The 16,918-nt window shown below is 38.8% G+C and overlaps 1 non-coding gene across 1 annotated transcript; it reads right to left on the bottom strand.

Moving 5' to 3' along the window:
* Nucleotides 1-2,510: 2,510 nt before the first annotated feature.
* On the bottom strand, nt 2,511-2,617 carry LOC112615143. Its single transcript, XR_003117291.1, has one exon. It is a non-coding gene; the product is annotated as a U6 spliceosomal RNA (small nuclear RNA).
* Between the last annotated feature and the right edge of the window lie 14,301 nt (nt 2,618-16,918).

Genomic DNA, 16,918 nt, shown 5'->3' with positions numbered 1-16,918 from the left:
CTTACTAGGTTGGGGAAGTTCTCCTGGATGATATCCTGAAGAGATTTTTCCAACTTGGTTCCATTTTCCCCCTCACTTTCAGGCACCCCAATCAGACATAAATTTGGTCTTTTTACATAATCCCATAGTTCTTGAAGGCTTTGTTCATTTCTTTTTCTTCTTTTTTCTTTAGACTTCTGTTCTCGCTTCATTTCATTCATTTGATCCTCAGTCGCTGATACTCTTTCTTCCAGTTGATTGAGTTGGTTACTGAAGCTTGTGCATTTGTCACGTATTTCTTGTGTCATGGTTTTCACCTCTGTCAGTTCGTTTATGGCCTTCTCTGCATTAATTATTCTAGTTATCAATTCTTCCGCTCTTTTTTCAAGATTTTTAGTTTCTTTGCGCTGGGTACATAATTCCTCCTTTAGCTCTGAGAAGTTTCATGGAGTGAAACCTTTTTCTCTCAACTCGTCAAAGTCATTCTCCATCCAGCTTTGATCTGTTGCTGGTGATGAGATGCGTTCCTTTGGAGGGGAAGATGCGCACTTATTTTTTGAATTTCCAGTTTTTCTGCTCTGCTTTTTCCCTATCTTTGTGGTTTTATCTGCCTCTGGTCTTTGATGATGGTGATATACTGATGGGGTTTTGGTGTGGGTGTCCTTCCTGTTTGTTAGTTTTCCTTCTAACAGTCGGGACCCTCAGCTGTAGGTCTGTTGGAGATTGCTTGAGGTCCACTCAAGACCCTGTTTGCCTGGGTATCAGCAGCAGAGGCTGCAGAAGATAGAGTATTGCTGAACAGCGAGTATACCTGTCTAATTCTTGCTTTGGAAGCTTCCTCTCAGGGGTATACCCCACTGTGTGAGGTGTGGGGTGTTGGTCTGCCCCTAGTGGGGGATGTCTCCCAGTTAGGCTACTCAGGGGTCAGGGACCCACTTGAGCAGGCAGTCTGTCCTTTCTCAGATCTCAACCTCCATGTTGGGAGATCCACTGCTCTCTTCAAAGCTGTCAGACAGAGTCCTTTGCGTCTGCAGAGGTTTCTGCTGCTTTTTTGTTGTGGTTGTTGTTGTTGTTTAGCTGTGCCCTGTCCCCAGAGGTGGAGTCTACAGACACAGGCGGGCCTCCTTGAGCTGCTGTGGGCTCCACCCAATTCGATCTTCCCAGGGCTTTGTTTACGTACTTAAGCCTCAGCAATGGCGGGCACCCCTCCCCCAGCCTCTCTGCTGCCTTGCCGTTAGATCACAGACTGCTATGCTAGCAATGAGGGAGGCTCCGTGGACATGGGACCCTCCCTGCCAGGTGTGGGATATAATCTCCTGGTGTGCCCGTTTGCTAAGACCCTTGGTAAAGCGCAGTATTGGGGTGGGAGTTACCCGATTTTCCAGGTGTTGTGTGTCTCAGTTCCCCTGGCTAGGAAAAGGTATTCCCTTCCCCCTTGCACTTCCCAGCTGAGGCGATGCCTTGCCCTGCTTTAGCTCTCGCTGGTCGGGCTGCAGCAGCTGAGCAGCACCGATTGTCCAGCACTCCCTAGTGAGATGAACCCAGTACCTCAGTTGAGAATGCAGAAATCACCTGTCTTCTGTGTCGCTCGCACTGGGAGCTGGAGACTGGAGCTGTTCTTATTCGGCCATCTTGACAATCTCTGTATACTTTTAATGTGTTTCTTAAAACTGCATATATATATATATATATATATATATATATATATATTTTTTTTCTTGATGATGTCTGTTATGTAATGGCTGGTTTAATGTATTTACATTTATTATGATTATTTGTATGTTTGGACTTGTTTCTACCATCTTATATGTGTTTTCTTGTTATTATTCTTTTTCTTTGCTTTTTTCTTCTTTTTTATATCCTTCCTTTCTCCCTCCCTCCCTTCTTACCTTTCCTCCTTTCTTCTCTTTCTCTGTTAAAGTGATAGAGTTTTCTACATCCTTCCTCTTTTTGTTCCTCTCCTGGTTTCGAAATTAAAATTTTACACATAGATACATATGTACACACACACACGCATTGTATATACAAATACACACGATTATATACAATTATGCCTGTAAGAATGTATATATACATACAGATGTGTATAGCTTACATATATGCACAGATGTTTGTCTCTCTCCACTCACATATAGACCCTTGTTTATGTAGTCAGTGGGTATTCTTATTACTTCTGAGGGTATCTTTATTTTGCTCATACTCTTGAAAGATAGTTTTTCTGGCTACAGAATTTAGCTTGAGCATTATTGGCCCTAAGCTTCTTCTTCTTCTTCTTCTTATTATTATTATACTTTAAGTTCTAGGGTACATGTGCATAACGTGCAGGTTTGTTACATATGTATACTTGTGCCATGTTGGTGTGCTGCACCCATCAACTCGTCAGCACCCATCAACTCGTCATTTACATCAGGTATAACTCCCAAGGCAATCCCTCCCCCCTCCCTCTCCCCCATAATAGGCCTCGGTGTGTGATGTTCCCCTTCCCGAGTCCAAGTGATTTCATTGTTCAGTTCCCACCTATGAGTGAGAACAAAAATATGGAACGCTTCACGAATTTGTGTGTCATCCTTGCGCAGGGGCCATGCTAATCTTCTCTGTATCGTTCCAATTTTAGTATATGTGCTGCCAAAGCGAGCACGGCCCTAAGCTTTTAGGAGATATTACTCCATTATTTTCTGGCATCTATTCATACTGATGAAAAATCTGCTGACGCTGAAAATGTGAAGAAAAATGTTGACAGTTATGATTTTTTAGGTATTTTCTCTTTTTCTTTGGTAGTTTTAAAAAGCTTTCTCTTTACACAGTGATATTCTTCTGATTTGTTCTTGTGTTTAGATGCAGATTTATCTTAGTTTATCCTGACTGAGTGCTTAGAATGCTCTTTTAATGAATGCGCACAGCCTTCTCCATATTTTAAGCAACTGTAGCCAGGATCTCTCTGAATACTGCATCAAAACCATTCCCTCTAATACTCTGTCATTGACACTACTACTAGGAGTTAGAGACCCTTAATTTGTCCTTCAGTTCTTTTAATTTTTATATTTGTCTAGAATCTTTTTATTTTATTTTATTTTTGAATTTTGGTAACTTTTTCCAGTACTACATACTAATTTACTAATTTTCTGTGTTGTTTAGACTTTATCATGTTGAATTTTTAAATACCAGTGACAATATTTTAAATTTCTAACACATTAATACATTCATTTTACATTTACTTGTTTTACTTCTCTGATTTTGTTTTAAATTTTTTTCATTTACAAAATGGATGTTATTTCCTCAATTACCTCTTTGCAGACTTTAGACATTTCCATCATGTTTGTTTCACCTACAACAAGGTTTCTTAATTTCAGCACTATTGGCATTTTAGGCCAGGCCATTCTTTGTTGTAGTGGGTTGTCCTGTGCACTTAACATGTTTAGCAGCATCCACGGATTCTGCCTACGACTACCTGACAATAACACCTCTACCCCTTCATTTGAGATGGCTGAACATGTCTCCAGTCATTGCTACTTGTTCTCTGTGGTTGAAAATAAATCGTTCTTAGTTGAGAACCACTGATCCTGAGAGAATTTATGCTCTGTTGATTTTTTTTAAGCAACTTTCTTAGTGCTAGTTTTCTTCATGTGTTTTGGAATATGATGTGTGGATTTATTCTCTCACATTCTCTGCTATCTAGTAGTTTTGTAGTTGCTGTCACTGGCTGCTTGGCCCAAAGCCCAGAACACATCTTATATAGATGGCTGAGGTTTCTATCCCATGGTGTTATTAAGGATATGACAGATTAAGGTTCTGAATGGCTAGGCTCAGATCCTGGTCATGAGTCTGTGTATATTTCCTTTACCTCCTCCAAGCATTCCACTTCCTGCAAGCTATTGTCTCAGAGAGCTGTACGTGGCAGCTTTTCTCAACTTATTTTACAATCTGGTTTCATACAGTGATACTTGTTTCATTCTCCACTTTTTCCATTGTTTGCAGGACCCAAACTCCTGACTGCCACTGCCTGCCCTTGTATACAGAGTCCGGAAGGCTCTCCATTTCACACTGCTGTCTGGTTCAGTTCACAGAGATGCTTATTTTGCTTATAAGCACAGCTGTGAGTTTTGATGTACTCTTTTCCTACTTTATCTATCAGTACTATGATTGAAACAAGGCCTTAGGGAAGATGAGGGGGGCTCAGAATGTGAACTTCGATTGGAATTGTTAAACTTTAACATTCACAATTGCTGAAAAGACATGTTAACTTTTGATGACTTTAGTACAGGATTTCTCTCAGTCTCAGATCTATTGACGTTTTGGGCCAGATAATTATTTGTTGGGGGGAAGGGGATTATCTTTTGCATTGCAGGATGTTCACCAGCATCCCTGGCCTCTACCCACTATATCCCAGTAGCATCTTCCTTTCCTCCAAGTTGTGATGACCCAGAATGTCTCCAGTTATGCCAAATATGCCCTGCGGGGACAAAATTACTCCAAGCTGAGAACTACTGCTCTAATCTATGAATGTCTCCCTTCGTACTCTGTCTGTGTTTCATCCCAAGGTCCTTGATTCTTATAGTCTATAAAAACTTAAACTGATTTTTCATGTAGCGTATTCTTTTAGAGTTTATATTGTTAGGGCACTGGATTTTGAATGCATTCAATTGAGAAGGTCAAGATGATGTTGTCTGACTTTGATGTTAGTTGCTTTAGAGCATATGTGACTTGGAACAATGTTCTAAAGGGCATTAGAAGCCCGTAAACAGTAGTGGGATTGAGCACTTTTGATTTGTCCTTGACCTTCTCTGTTCTAATCCCTTTGACAGCACTGCCTCTAAAATATAAGACCACTTTAACGGATAGTTTCATTTCATATATTCCACCTCTGCCCAGCCCATTGTTGATAGCATAATTTTGTCAAGCTACAGTATTGGGGAAAAGACTTGGAGGCTGAGGTTGTTGTGTGAAAGGCTCTTCACTTCTCCTGACAACTCTGGCTAGGCCAGAAAACTGATTGTGTCTGCATTAGGGTCTCTCTAATCTAACCCCTTCCTGAGTGCTCTACTCATTCTTTCAGGAAATCCAAGACTGAAGATTGGTTTTAACTTGGAAATTTTATTTTGCAATGAAGACTTAGAGTTCTATTCCTATGGAATAACTGAGACATAAGCTCCTTTGGTCTTGGGCTGAGGTTGGAGTGTGTGGTAGACACCTGCTGCTTTACCATAGGAGAGAACAATGATGCAGAGTGCTAGGGGATGTCTGGAAGGTGGCAGCTCAAGCTGATGCCTGCTGGCAGGATCAAAGAAGTTCAGCTTGATGAAGCACAGCCAGGTTGGAAAGGTAGGAAAACAAAGGTGAGCATGTTCTCTCACGAAGGGACCCTGCACTGGAAACAGAAGCTGTTCTGTTCTTCTCTCGGTCGTATAGAGGAAGCTCTTTCTAACAGACTCCCACTGTTGTCCTTGTTTTCTTAGGCAAATCATTCTCTCGTGGTCTGGGAGTGTGTTACTCCACTTGGGGTTTGATGGGTTGTGTGAACTAAGGTGTGGCTTTTGTGACCTTTGGAACTCACTGCTGATGGGTAGCAGTGTTATTGTAGACTTGTCCATTGCCAAGATATACTTCCTCTCCTCATGATTCTAGATTTTCCTAGCTTTATAGGGCTTCAAGTCTCAGAAAGGTGGAATATCATCTTGCCTTTTGCATATGTGGTTTCCTAACACTTTCAAAATAAAGGTTCTGATTTCCAAGTCATAGCTCCAGGTGTGGCTATATGATAATATTTATATATCTACATAGTGTCTGATTATGTGTTGGTATAAAAGAGATGAAATAAAACAGTAAGATAAATAAAATATTTGTTGAATGAATAAAATATTACTAATTTTTTCTGACCCTGCTCAAATACTAAATAAAGTCCCTCTGAACCCAGTGAGCATGAACCCAGTAATATATCAGAAGTAATTCATTTGGTTGCAAACTCTTAATTTACCATGTTTGAACTTCTCACATCACATTAAAAAATATCTTCTCTCTACCCTGCCTACAGAGTAGCCATTCTTTTATTCCTCTACTTTCTTAATAAACTTGCTTTCACTTTACTCTATGGACTCTTCTGGAATTCTTTCTTGCATGAGATCCAAGAACCCTCTCTTGGGTCTAGATTGGAACCCCTTTACGGTAACGTCTTTCTGGTGAACCACAAAGATATTATACTGAAGAGACCACGGACCCAAAGGAAAATCATTTGTGTGCAACACCAGTTGGCCAGCTTTGGAGTCAAGAAACTTTTATTTTGAGCTATTTACAGCTTGTAGCAATTGAGTAAAGTCTACTCTTATGAACAAAATTTGGAACATATTTGTTTCTTTCTGCCTGATTTCTCCAGAATTTGGAAACTGTAAGTATTCTTAACTTATGGCAATGTAGTTATTTGCATAAGTGCAACAAGAATCTGTTTTCTTTTGCAATAGGACGCAATTGAAGAAACTGGTTATTTTACCAAGGCTTTGACTGGAATGGTGTGTATTCCTTTAAGGAATCAAACTTGACTTATGGAGCCAATAAGAGCCATTTGAGAAAACTGTCCTCATGCCTTGTCCATACTGCCCCTGTACAGGGTTCCTGACCTGTGGTAAGTAAAGAATGTCACTTCCTAACAGGTCCAGGAGCCCCAAGTTATCTTGGGGCCTCAAGAGAACAGGAATTTATCCAACTCATAGGTATTTGAGGGTACAAACCCATGGCTGGGCTAGGCTTTAAAAACGTCTTATCTGAGATTCCTGTTATGAAACAAAGTACCATGGAAATCAATATAAAAGCCTATGTGAAAAATAATTCTTGCTGCACTTCATACAAATAATCAGACCAAGAATAATAAAGCAAATTAGTCTTACCATGATTTGTCTTTAGTAAAAATGGGAAACTCAAGAGAGAAAAATTATGTTAAAAAACTATGGTACACTTGTTTTTAGATTCTAGTCTCATCAGTTGTTTTTTACAGTTATTTTCTGCAATTCAGACTAACTCTGCTTATTCCTGTGAGCCTATGAGTGATAGCTGACTGCTGCTCAGAAGAAACAAGAGGGATGGGTAATGTAAAAATCCGGATCAATATTCTAATTCCGGGCACATATTGGAATCAGCTGGCAACCCTATATCAGCTTGGTTCCAACATTTGCCCAGTTCATGGAAAATCTTCTTATTTAGTTTACTTGGGGTAATTTTGCTTATTTTGCTTTATTGTTGTGGAAGGTATTGCTATTGTACTCTTCATGTAGGAATGCAGGATAAACAGCTTACTGAATGTTTTCTTAAATTAAACACTTATTAATCTTCCAGATATCACCTTTTGTTAGAACTCACAGTTATGAATGGCCCTCATCATACCAACGATTTCTGACTGAACTCCTCTCTACCCTGAATACAAGAGACACTAGTAGTTAGGCAGGAATATCATCACCCCTGTTCAGCCTGAGGAAGTTACAGAAGATGGATTTCTGTCCTTTTACAACCCTTAGGATTAAGGGTTCTCTTATGAAAGGGAGGGGTGAAATACATCAGAGGCATTTGAACAAGGGTGATTCCATCTTGAATAGGGGCTGGGTAAAATAAGGCTGAGACCTACTGGGCTGCATTCCTGGAGGAGATTAGGCGTTCTAAGTCACAGGATGAGATAGGAAGTTGGCACAAGGTCATAAAGACCTTGCTGATAAAACAGCTTGCAGTAAAGAAGCCTGCCAAACCCCACTAAGACCAAGGCGGTGGCAAAAGTGACCTCTGGTCATCCTCATTGCTCATTATATGCTAATTGTAATGCATTAGCATGTTAAAAGACACTCCCAGCAGCGCAATGACAGTTAATAGATGCCATGGCACCTATGTGGTCTAAAAAAGGAGAGGAATCCTCAGTTCCAGGAATTGCCCACCCATTTCCCAGAAAAAGTATGAATAATATACCCCTTGTTTAGCATATAATCAAGAAATAACTATAATTATCCGTAGGCTAGCAGCTCAAGCTGCTGCTCTGCCTATGGAGTAGCCATTCTTTTATTCTCTTACTTAATAAACTTGCTTTCACTTTTAAAAGAAATATAATTTTCATCAGAGTTACTTATATTTTAGACATCTTGTTTACTAGATTGTAAGTTTGTTTCCTTTTTATTTATTTATTTATTTTTTTGAGTCTTGCTCTGTCCCCCAGGCTGGAGTGCAGTGGTGCCATCTTGTCTCGCTGCAACCTCCTCCTCCCAGGTTCAAGTGATTCCTGCCTCAGCCTCCCGAGTAGCTGGGATTGCAGGTGCATGCCACCATGCCCAGCTAATTTTTGTGTTTTTATTAGAGACAGGATTTCACCATGTTGGTCAGGCTGGTCTTGAACTCTTGACCTTGAGATCCACCCACCTCAGCCTCCCAACAGATTATAAGTTTTTAGCAGAATTCATATCTTATTCATCCCCCTTGCTTGACATTGACAGAATTTAGCCAGAGGTGGCAAAAGAGACTCCTAATAAATATCCATGGGATTAATTTATCGTTAAAAATAAAAAGAGAAATCATGCCTGTAAGTCTCTCCAACCTCTCCATTGTTTCTCTGTTCTCTCATGTTAATGTAAGTACTTAGCCTCAAGAGGGCAAGAAACATGAGAAACAGTTTCAATACACCATTATTTGCAACCTATATTCATAAATACTTTTCCTCTTATGGCTTATCTTCAAGGCTAAGACAAACAGCAGATACTCTAATACTTGGCTTGGGCCCTTGTATGAGGTGGATGCACACAACTGAGTGAAAAGCCCTTTTTGTGCCCCAATGTTCACATCGTTTTAGCAGGCAGGAAATGGATTCACTATCGCTGATCCAGATGTTCCCATGAATTTCCCATATGGAACTGTATTAGACAGGATCCAGCCAGAGAGCTGAAATTACTATTGAATGTTACAGAATCCAGGATTTATTATAAGAATCCGACCTTTAAAAAATTGTGGGAGTAGCTGAACGAGTGACTGTCAAAAAGCCGAAGTTAGAGGATGAGAAAAGAGTCACCAACTGTTCCTTTTAAAGCACTTTTCACAGATGGAGAAGTCAAAGTTCATAGGGAAAATCTGAGAAGCTAAGCATGTCCAGCCATTGAAGTGAGAATAAGAACAGAAGCTCATGTAAATGTTTATACAAAGTTGCATCTGTAGAGTTACCACTTCTGTGGGTCCACAGTGAGGCATCTGGTGGTGGACATGAGGTCACCATTTGTCACCAGGGTCAGCAGTCAAGAAGAGGAGCTGGATGTGTACTGGAGGAGAGCAAAGACAAGTTTGAACCTGCTGGTCAACTCTGCGTCTGTCCGTCAATACATCTCACTACAAATGCCCATGACTTTGCTTCCACTTACCAAATCTCATGCAAGTTTCTCTTTTGGCTAACTCAGACCTAGAACCATATAGGGAAGAGGATTCTGGGAACTTTGGTTTCCAGCTTAATGATGTTGATAATAGAACCATCCAGCCCAATAACACTATCCTATAGCATGTGGAAGGGCACATAGGTATAGTCTACCACCAAAAGATGCCCAGTATGTTTGGAGCTTAGGAGAGAGTACAAAAGCATCCAGTTACCACACACATTGGATCATCCAGTAGTTCATTCAGATTCAGCTATCAGTGGTACAGCAGAGTGTATTTTTTAAAAGAAGGCATGCAAATAGGTTCCAATTCCATATACTCTTCTTATGGTTTCACTTATACTGCACCCACCAAGAAGTGGGTTTTATATCCTTATCCTGTGAATCTGGGTTTTAATCAAGTATGGTGAAAGTGATGCTTTGTGACTTATGAGGCTAGGTCATAAAAAGGATACAGCTTCTGTTTCTCTCTCTCTCTCTGTCTCTCTCATGCTTGCCTATGGAATCCAGTTACTATGTTATGAGGAAGCCCAGGCCACATGAAGAAGCCACAGGTAGGTGTTTGAGCCCCTGGCCTGTGAGTCTCCCAGTTGAGATCCAAATTCCTTGAGCAGAGACAAGCCAACCCCTATGTACACTGTGAATTTCTTATCTATCTAGAGGAAACCCTGGAAAATAATAATAAATGATTATTTTTGTTTTAAGTCTCAAAGTTTTGGAAGGTAACTTTTAAAATTATCGATCAATAAGCAATATAGGTAGACACTAGAAACTCCTTTTCTAGACCTGTCTCCCTAACTCTCCTCCTTCCTGTTTTACCCCTTTGAAAAATTTTTCAAAATCTTCCCTGGTTCTGTCCAGATGCCACCAAAATATATACAAGGCCAGTGGGATCCATTTTTTGTTCTTTCCTAGGAAAATTAAGAATTAGACTTAATATATTATTAGGTTAGGCAACATATCTCATTCCCCACTAAGGTTGAAGATGAGGAAGGACAAAAAGTGAAAAAAGGAGAAAGACTGCTTTGCTGATACTGCTTGTGTGGCAGAATAGGGACTGGCACTAGTGGGCACTCAGTAAATATTTGTTGAATAAATGAATAAATTATGATGCCTTAGGCATTAAGAGAAGACGGACACGGATCTGTGGATGGCTTTGTTGAAGTCTATGTCAAAGCTGTTCTAGATGGTTGGGTGGTCCAGGGTTCTTGCCCCATAGTAGAGCAGTTTGAGATGTCTAGACTGTGCCAAGTCACACGTAGGTGGGTCTGAGTTATTTAAATTTTCTCTAAGGCAAGTCAGGGAATCTATAAGGTCTCAGTGGGGACTTAAGTGAATGCTTTCTCTATATGACTTGAGGAGTTTTCTTGACTGCTGATCACCTAAAGCTAGGTTGTAAATTCTGGGACCGATCTAGACTATAGTGAGCAGCACTCTAACCCTCTAGGCCGCAGAACCTACATTCTTCACCAACGGGGTGCCACAGTCTATTTACTAAGAAAATCAATGACCAAATGAGAACGGTGCTCTCCTAAGGTGGGCTTTGCTATCATCATTTTCTAAACTAAGGTCATTCAAGGATGGAGGTTTTAAGTACCCTAAGCAACATGAGTGGGTTTTGACTGGGAATTTTTTGAACAACTAGTAAACACTGTGTTTTCTGTGGGAAATATTAATAAAGCATGAGGTATTAGTGAAGTGGGTCAAGGTCTTGGTTCAGGAGTCCAGTAGAGCCCTGTTTGAATCTTAACACTGCTGCTTACTGTGATTTTGAGAAACTACATAGCCACTTTAAACTTAGTTTCATTACTTTTTACATGAGGCTAATAATATCTGAGTTTACTATGTAGGTTAAATGTCATTATACATTATGGCATATGTTATATTACACTATGTATGTGGAACAGTAAGTGTTCATTACATGGTAACTCTTACTGTTATCATTACGGGTATATACTTTGGCAAAAGATATTTTCTGTTCAACTGTCCCTTGAAAAAGTCAAAACCTTTCATTATGGTGCACTCAATTTTCCTACTTCCTGACTTTTTTTTTGAACTTTTGTTTTAGGTTTGGTAGTACATGTGAAGGTTTGTTATATAAGTAAGCTTGTGTTGTGGGGGTTTGTTGCACAGATTATTTCATCACCCAGGTATTAAGCCTAGTACCCATTAGTTATTTTTTTCTGCTGCTTTCCCTCCTCCTACCCTCCACTCTCAAGTAGTCCCCAGTGTCTGTTTTCTTCTTCATGTTCATGAATTCTCATCATTTAGCTTCCACTTATAAGTGGAAACATGTGGTATTTGGTTTTCTGTTTCTGCATTAGTTTGCTAAGAATAATAGCCTGCAGCTCCAACTACGTTCACACAAAAGACATGATCTTATTCTTTTTTCGTGGCTGCATAGTATTCCATGGTGTATACAAACCACATTTTCTTTATCCAATCTGTCATTGATGGGCATTTGAGTTGATTCCATGTCCTTGCTATTTTAAATAGTGCTGCAGTGAACATTTGCCTGCATGTGTCTTTATGGTTGAATGATAGATATTCCACTGGGTATATACCCCATAATGGGATTGCTGGGTCAAATAGTAGTTCTACTTTTAGCTCTTTGGGGAATTGCCAGACTGCTTTCCTCAGTGATTGAACTAATTTACACTCCCACCAACAGCATGTAAGTGTTTCCTTTTCTCAGCAACCTTGCCAGCATATGTTATGTTTTTACTTTTTAATAGTAGCCATTGTGACTGGTGTAAGATGGTATCTTATTGTGGTTTTGATTTGCATTTCTCTAATGATCAGTGATATTGAGCTTTTTTCATATGCTGGTTGGCTGCATGTGTGTCTTCTTTGGAAAAGGATCTGTTCATGTTCTTTGCTCACTTTTTAATGGGGTAGTTTGTTTTTCTCTTGTAAATTTGTTTAAGTTCCTTTTAGATAGTTGATATCAGACCTTTGTCAGATGCATAGTTTGCAAATATTTTCTCCCATTCCATAGGCTGCCTATTTACTCTGTTGATGGTTTCTTTTGCTGTGCAGAAGCTCTTAAGTTTAATTTGTCATTTTTTGCTTTTGTTGCAATTGCTTTTGGTGTCTTTGTCATGAAATCTTTGCCTCTTCCTACGTCCAGAATGATATTGCCTAGGTTGTCTTTCAGGGTTTCTATAGTTTTGGGTTTTACATTTAAGTCTTTAATCTGTCTTGAGTTGATTTTTGTATATGGTATAAGGAAGAGGTCCAGCTTCAGTCTTCTACATATGACTAGCCAGTTATCCCAGCACCATTTATTGAATACGAATCTTTTTCCCATTGCTTGTTTTTGTCAGCTTTGTCAAAGATCGGATGGTCATAGGTGTGTGGTCTTGTTTCTAGGCTCTCTATTCTTTTCCTTTGGTCTATGTGTCTGTTTTTGTACCAGTACCATGCTGTTTTGGTTACTGTAGCCCTGTAGTATAAAGTCAGGTAATGTGATGCCTTCTGGTTTGTTGTTTTTGCTTATGATTGCCTTCTCTATTTGGGCTCTTTTTTAGTTCCATATCAATTTTAAAATAGTTTTTTCTAGTTCTGTGAAGAATGTCATTAGTTATTAGACAGGAATAGCATTGAATCTGTAAGTTGCTTTGGGCAGTGTAGCCATTTTAGTGATATTGATTGTTCCTATCTGTGAGCATTGGATGTTTTCCCATTTGTTTGTGACTTCCTGACTTTTTCTACATAATGAAATACTATAAATTAATCCTTTAAGTTCAATCTCCTTCATGAAGTATTCCCCCAGCACTTCCGTCTCACTTGTATCTTTTCTTTCTTGAAATTTTTATCACTCATATTACTAAGACCTATGCCATTTTATTTAATTTATCACCACTTACTCTTCTCACATGGCTCTGGGTATGGTCTTGTTTCCTTAATAGAATTTTAGGAACTTTCCTGGGGAAGTATCATACCTTATACCACATCTGTACTATCTTGAAATTCTAGATGGTTTTGGGCAAAAAGATGGTAGTCAAAAACTACTATTGATTTTACTTTGTATTTAGAGGGCATTAAAATAATATTCTTCCACTGGAATGAATCAAGAGGACATCTCATGTGATGTCGCTGATAGCTCTGGGTTGGATTCAGAGAGAGATAATCTCTGGGTTTCATGAGCACCAAAAGAGATACTGGTATGTATTGCATGTGCACAGGATATGCAAGGTGCCCAGTGTACATTCAGTCAAACTGTTTTAAACAAACCAAATTATCATATGCCTTCTGCTTTGTCCCTGCCTATCGCTGGTCCAAAGCCACTGGGATATGGTTGGAAAGGTGGGGAAGACTCAGATGCCTGGCTGTATGGTATGCACCATTAATAGGGCTCTTTCTTTTCCAATAGCTCCCAGCTTTCTCAGTAGGCCAAGGGCGGGGCCTGGTCTGGAATAGAAGGTTGACAGACAACAGAACACTGTGCTTAAGCAGGACTGAGAGAATGGAAAAACTGATCCACAGGAGATCCACCCTGCCAATTCAGCGGCAGTTGGAGGAAGTACTCTCAAAACATAATGTGTGGAGGCTGGCAGACCAGCACAGAGAGACATGCCAGCACTTGCAAGCTCCCTGTCTCAGATAGGGATTCCACAATGCTAAATCATAGCGTTCAAATGCTATCGTACCTCCCAACTATCTTTTGTATCACTGCCAATCTTTCAGTAGGAGCCTGACTGACACTGTTTAGGCAGAGACCAAAGGAAGAAAAACAATTGAGGTGTACAGAGGGTAATAGACTGGCTTATAGCTTGCACTTCAAAGAAATATATAAGGAAATATTTTATGTTAGTTTTCCTATCCTTCATGGACCCCAATTCAAGTAATGAGTTCCATGAATGCAGCTAGATTATAGCAGTTAAGCACTTCAGTTTCACAGTTTCCATACTTGCTTACATCATTAAACACATTAATAGAGTAAGTATGGCAACTTTTCTAGTGCCGTCTGCTTTGGTTTCATAGATCACATGCTCAATAATAGATCTCTAAATGACCACAGCTCACAGTGGCTATCCCAAGGAAGGGAATGGCCTGGTTTTTCTTGATTGGGAAATAAACTTGTTTAACCAAATGACCTCATCCTTATTCTAGTAACTGGGAAAAAATACAACAAAAGAATAATAAATTCAAGAATGATGCCAGTTCCCTGGGGGAATTGGTGGACAAGGGGGAGAATGGTGTTGTTGGAGGGACAGGTTATGACCTGTCAGAAAGAGAAGAAATACAATTGTGATTAACACTTACAGAAGGGTGTTTAACCTTAGGCCTAAAGTAGCTGGCTCAAAAGAAAACAAATACGTTGATGTGAAAACACTGAGATTATTGACTTTTGGTTGAGAGAGGAAAATGGAGCCATTGTGATATGGAAATAGACAACACATTGTTTATTCTGCCTGGTTCATGGAAATCTATTTTTCACAGTACTTTATTCAAGTACTTTGATTTCATAATACTTCTATTTAAAAAAAGGAAAGGGCCTTAAACTTCATTTTGTAGGAATAGGAATATGCCTTCCCTCACCTCAGTTCTGCCAAATACATACGAAGACTCCAGACTCACAGCCACCACAGAGTGATGGGAAAATCTTTATGGATAAGCCTGAGTGGAGAAGGAAGACCAATTTTTCAAAATACAGTGGGACAGATTTCTTTCTTTACTATTGGCTTCAGGTTTCCCTGCCTTTCTAATGTCATGTCTGTGATCAGAGGACCCCTCAAAAGCCTTTGTAAAGGAAACCTTACACTTTGACTTGTCACATGTGTAGAGCAAGTGAAGTGACAGCAGCATGGAAGAAAATCCAGTCCTTTTCTGTGAGCAGGGGACTTTGATAGACTCTCAGACTGCTGGGAATGTTACCTTTTACTCAAATCACTTCTTAAATGAGCAGAGATACTTAGCCCATTTCCTGCCGGTGGGGTGGCAGAATAACTGATACTTTCAGTGGGACTTTTTTTTGGGTGATTTTGAAAAGATTTTTCAGAACTTCAGAAACTTCTATGAATGTCCTGAAATGTCGTTGCATAAATATTTTTGTCAGTAATACTTTTAAAATTCAAAATGTCAATTTTGGCAAGAAATTTAGGTTGATGTAAACCTAGGAGCTTTTATAAGAGCTTTATGTAAACTCTGTTAGGATGCTGAATGAGGAACCCTCACAGTGTTAGCAAACGACATTTAGGAACGACAAGGAGCCATGAAAAACAAAAATGCTTATCCTACTGGGTCTGGGGAAAATCAGAACAAAGCAAAAGGTCTGACTCTTTATATCAAATTAAATTCCAAATAGATGACAATTTAAATGTAACAAAAAGGCATAATGGTAGTAGAAGAAAATTTAAGCAAGATTTTCATAATCTAGAAATGAGGAATGATTTTAAACATGACAGCTAAAACCAAAATCCAAAGAAAAATGTCTAGATTGGCTGCATGAAAATGAAAAAAAAATCCTCAAAGATGAGATATATATGTGAGATACTCATTGCTGCTTCACACATAACACAAAATGTAAACCATCTAATTATCTACACTTGAGAATTAGTTTGAAAAAATAAAAGCAAAACCATACAATAGACTACTATTATAAATGATAATATAAACATAAATTATTATGGAGAAGAACCTATGTTTGTGAAAAAGGGTCACAAAACATTTCAATTATAATATAGTAACTTGACAAATGGTCACATCATGCACATAGGAAGTTTGTACACTTTTTTTCTTGATACCTCATTATAAAAATTGTCAAGCACACAGAAAAGGAGAACAAATAATGAACATCCATATATTTTCTACCTGGATTTAAAAATTGCTAACATTTTGTCATATTTACTTTATTTCTGTGTACATGCATCGCCCCACATACATTTGACTTCACTAACTACCTGATTTATGAATCTTTTCTGAACATTAATTAAGGCCCAGATTCTGCTTGAACAAGTTAAGTAGTGATGATCTCAGTCTCATTAAAGGCAATCTTCAGTTTTGGGTCACACTTGCTAACAAAGTTTTTCCCTTGATTGCATTAAAATCTGAATTTTTGGGGGGTTATTAATGAACACAATTTAGCTATCTTTTTTTGAAATAAGATGCTGAAACAAAAATTTATTCAATTAAGTTATACTGGGGATATTGCAATGCTAGCTTTTATGTTATAAAAAGTAGTAGTAATATTGCACATGTATCCCAGAACTTAAAGTAAAATAAAGATAAATAATTTGATTATTCATGCAATTATGTATAATTTTATATGCCTGTTTAAAGACAAATATGCAATAATGACATTAAAATAATTTAAAAGAAAATGTAATAAAAAATAAACCAATCTTAGTAAATTCTAAAAAAAGTAGTAGTAATAATAAATCTTTGGCAGATTTGTCTAAAAAATAATTTATGTCTAAGACTTTAGCAACACACATGTCTCAGGGAAGGGGAATAGTACCACCTCTAACAGATGTCTTCACCTGTGGAGCAGCGTTCTGTCTTACAGGCATGGTGAGAAACCACTAAGTAAAGGCACTGTGCTCTGGGAAAATTTCAAT

This window comes from Theropithecus gelada, chromosome 1, assembly GCF_003255815.1.
Source record: "Theropithecus gelada isolate Dixy chromosome 1, Tgel_1.0, whole genome shotgun sequence".
Classification (NCBI taxonomy): Eukaryota; Metazoa; Chordata; class Mammalia; order Primates; family Cercopithecidae; genus Theropithecus; species Theropithecus gelada.
The sequence above is the reverse complement of the archived record's forward strand: the minus strand, read 5'-3'. Positions and strand labels throughout refer to the sequence as shown.